General features: G+C 49.4%; 1 pseudogene; it reads right to left on the bottom strand.

Moving 5' to 3' along the window:
- Positions 1-2915: 2915 nt before the first annotated feature.
- Positions 2916-3619, bottom strand: LOC148566845 (uncharacterized; annotated as a pseudogene).
- Positions 3620-4470: the final 851 nt, after the last annotated feature.

Here is a 4470-nt window from a genome sequence, read left to right as displayed (position 1 = left end):
TGCTCGAGTTCGGCTTCACCCGAGAAGGATCGAAAGTCCTAAAATTAAGACTCGACCTCCAAAGGAAAGACCGAGCTCGAGCAGGGGCACTGTTCATACCCTGGGTCGAGTTATCTGACCCGGGATGATTGGCGACAAAGCGACCGACCTCTTCAGGTCAGAATATCCGACCTCTTCCCAAAGAGCTCGGCCAAATCTACAGAGAAGCTCAGAAAGGGCCCAAATTAAGGAACGCGACCCAAATCCAAAGGCAGTCCAAGCCTATAGAGATAAAGGCGATTCCCTTGAAGATAAGCTGACCTTGACTCAAAGATAAAGATAAGATAGGATAACTGACTTATCTTATCTAAAAAGGTCACTCTACAACCATTATAAATACACTGGAGCACCCAGGTATAACTCATACTCTGATTCTACTAAAAACCTGCTTAATACCCTTGCTAACTTAAGCATCGGAGTCCCTTGCAGGTACCCCCCACCCTCCGGTGGCAAAGGATCAGCAGTGAAGCTAGTCCAACAAGTCGGACACGACTGCTCCGGCCGACTCCCACCAGCCGGACACGTCAGCACCGACCAATTTAGAAGATCTCATCCGAGATCGACCTCCAGTTTTAGGTAACCCTCGGAACACCAGATAGTCATCAGGATAGACCAAGCGATCCGCCAAATACTGCAAAAACCCGACCTGGCGGGCAGAATGATGACCTGGGCAATTGAACTGTCTCAGTACGACCTACAGTACGAGCCCAGACATGCAATCAAGGCTCAAGCAATGGCCAATTTTCTTGTTGAGGTGACGGGAAACCTCCTCGAGACACCGAGCACACGGTGGAAACTCCATGTAGAGGGAGCCTCCAACCAAACATTCGGGGGAGCGGGAATCATCTTGGAGAGCCCCATTGGAGTCGTGTACGAGCAATTAATCAAGCTCGAGTTCCCGGTGTCCAATAACCAAGCGGAATATGACGCCCTTCTTGGCGGTCTACTCTTGGCTAGGATAAGTCGGGGCCAGCAGAGTGGAAGTATGCAGCGACTCCCAGGTCGTCACATCGCAGATTAACAAAACTTATCAAGCGAGGGACCCACTGCTGCAAAAGTACTTGGAGAGGGTCAAAAAGCTGAGCGAGGAGTTTGATGAGGTCACGGTATATCACGTTCTGAGGGAAGGAACATACGGGCCGATCTCCTATCAAAACTGGCGGGCACAAAACCAGGAATGGGGAATCGATCTCTGATTCAGGGTTTGGTGAAGGAACCAATAGTCACCTTGCATATAACCCTGGCGGCCGACTTCCCCTCATGAATGGACCCAATCACCGATTTATTGAAAAACGGTAAACTCCCCGAAGACGAAAAGACGGCGAAAGCACTAAGGAGAGAAGCGGCCAAGTATACAATAATACAAGGCCAGCTGTTTAAGAAAGGGCTGAACCAACCTCTAGTGAAGTGCCTAGGCCCCGACCAAACAGACTACGTATTAAGTGAAGTCCATGAGGGGTGTTGCGGCCATCACATCGGAGGAAAGGCATTAGCACGAAAACTCGTCAGGCCGGCTACTATTGGCCCTTGATTATGGCGGATTCCAAAGAGTTCATGAAGAAATGCAAAAAATGCCAGGAGAACGCCAGCTTTCACCATGCACCGGTAGCTGAATTGAGCCTACTAATGGCCTCCCGACCATTCTCCCAATAGGGCGTCGACCTGTTAGGACCCTTCCCGGTAGGACTTGGGCAGGTCAAGTACTTAATTATCGCCATCGACTATTATACCAAGAGGGTGGAAGCCGAGCCATTGGCCAGCATATCCTCAGCAAACTGCCGAAAGTTCATGTGGAGACAAGTAATAGCCAGATTCGGTATCCCAGAGGTCGTCATCTCGGACAACGGGATGTAGTTTGCTGACAAAAAGTTCAGAGAATTTCTCGCCAGCTTAGGGATAAAGCAAAAGTTCTCATCTGTGGAGCACCCCCAAACTAACGGCCAAGTCGAGGCAGCAAACAAGGTCATCCTACAAGGTCTTAAAACGTGACTTGACCAGAAGAAGGGAGCTTGGGCAGACGAGTTAGCATCGGTTCTGTGGTCTTATCGTACAACGCAATAGTCCTCCACTGGGGAGACACCCTTCTGACTCACCTACGGGGTTGATGCGATGATACCCGTGGAGATCGGAGAACCGAGCCCACGGTTACTCTTGGGGGGAGTCGAAGAAGCCATGGAGAAGGACTTATTGGATGAGACCAGAGATATGGCCCACTTATCGGAGACGGTGTTGAAAGAAAGGATGGCCTTGCGTTACAACGCCAGAGTATTAAAAAGAGATTTTGAGCCAAACGACCTAGTCTTGCGATGCAACGATGTGGGTCTCCCGACACCAGGGAAAGAAAAGTTGGCGGAAAATTGGGAAGGTTCATACAGGATAAAGGAAGTGGTCGGCAATGGTGCCTATAAGCTGGAACGACTGGACGGCAGGAAAGGTCCCAGAACGTGGAACACGAGAAACCTAAGAAGATTCTACTCCTAGAGGCCGAAGTAAAACGAAATTAACCGGTCCTATAGCAAAATGGTATCCTAGGACTGATCACCCCAGGAACCACCGATGTCGCGAGCGCCAAAATAGTCGGCCACTTAACATAGCCAAATTTCAAGCGATTAAATGAAAAAGCCATGACTCGGCTTCATTTTTGTCAACATCATTTCAAAGTCAAATTACGGACAAAAACCACCAAACGGTTACAAAAGTTAGAACGGTAGAACGGTAGAAATTGTCTTACAAACTACAAAAACAAAACACAAAGTACAAAGAGTTCATTTCTTTGGGATATCAACAATCTTACCATCCTTGATGGTCTTGAAAACGCTAACGGCTAGGTGTCGAAGTTGGGAGCCAGCAGCTTCACTTGAGCCTTGATCGCCTCTTCAATTGCCATGATAGCATTCTTACCATGCTTCAAGGTCTCTTTATACTTTTTCTTTAGCTCAGCAGTCTCAACCTTGGCCATGGTCGCCGACGAGAGGGCCTCATCACGCTCCTTTTCGAGCTCCTTCACTCAACCTTGAGCAGCGCTGAGTTGGCCCTCCAAGGTGAGCTCTCGCTCGGTAAGTCGCGCAACCGCCGCGTCAGAAGTCTTAACTTTCTCCTCATAGGCAGCTAACTATGTTTGCAACAACTTAACCTCAACTTTGTACTTCTTGTTGGCGCTGACGAACGACTGAAGCTTGTTTTCCAGGGTCCGAGCCCCCCCCCCCAGACAGGCTCCGTCTTCCTTGCTATGGTGGCCGCTCGGAGCAGGGTATGATAGACCCACTTTGCCTGAGAGGCAAGATCCCCACCAAGGAAGAAGTCCTTGGTACTAGGCAGGAGTTGGGAATCAATAAAACTACTCGCATCAAAGTTCTTCTCCATTACCGTAAGGGCGCCCTCCGGGCTGGAAGTCAGTTTCTGTTTCCTCGGGTTGTCAACAACTATAACTTTGGGTCCTCCACCCTCCTCGTTGACCGCCGGCTGAAGACTCGGACCAGAGCTGGTCCCAGCCACCTCTCCTTGGGTAGCTGGGACTGGGCCTCGGCCTCGACAGCAGAGGAATGCGGTACCTCATTGGTACGCGTGGCGGAGTCATCATCGCTACCCTCAAGAAGAAATGTGTTGAATAGAGTGTCGAGTCTAACTTACTCGCTAGCCATTGACACTGAAACAAGACACAAAAACTTGTTAGTCGGCAAACCGGCTAAGGAAATAAATGAATAATAACAAACACGAGCATGCAACCAAATGACTACCCACCTATATAACCCCTGGCCATGTCACGATCACCCATGAGGAGATGGGGGTTAACGTGATTCTTGCCAAAGATAGCCAGTAGAACGTCGGCAACTTTCTTATTCTCGGGAGACAACCCTTTGTACGTCACCTTTGTGAAGGCATTAGCCCCTGCCCCGAAACTCCAATAAGTCGGGATGCTGACCTTCGACGGGGCGGACCTAAAATTACTTATCTTTAAAACCATGGTAAGAATCCTCAAACAGGCTAAAAATTCTCCGACCTTGGGCTGACCGGAAGAACATGAAACCTTTCTTGGCCCTCCTCTCTTTAGAAGGTTTTGTTAAGGTAAAGAGAAACAAGAAGACCTCAACGGAGGCCGACAACACTAAATATTCATAGACCATCTCGAAACAGCGGTTAGAAGCCTAACTGTTCAGATGCAGTTGAGACGGCGCTACATCACATCGGTTAAGCAGCGCCATTTGGAAGGGGGAGAAAGGGACGCGAATCCCCAAGTTGGTGAACATTGCTTTGTACACCCAGAACCAATCGGCGATCTGGGGAGTATTTAAGTTTAGATGGAATATCCGTTCCTGGTCGGCAGGAACAAAAACCTCATAGTTAGCTTCTTTGGGGCCTCCCCCGCAGAGATAGTCAGCTTGTCAGAACTCCGTAAGTTCCTCTAGGGGCATCTGATTGGGGGTGTCCTTC

This window comes from Arachis ipaensis, chromosome B4, assembly GCF_059453495.1.
Source record: "Arachis ipaensis isolate K30076 ecotype BB chromosome B4, ASM5945349v1, whole genome shotgun sequence".
Classification (NCBI taxonomy): Eukaryota; Viridiplantae; Streptophyta; class Magnoliopsida; order Fabales; family Fabaceae; genus Arachis; species Arachis ipaensis.
Note: the sequence above shows the minus strand (reverse complement) of the source record. Positions and strands in the feature narration are given on the sequence as shown.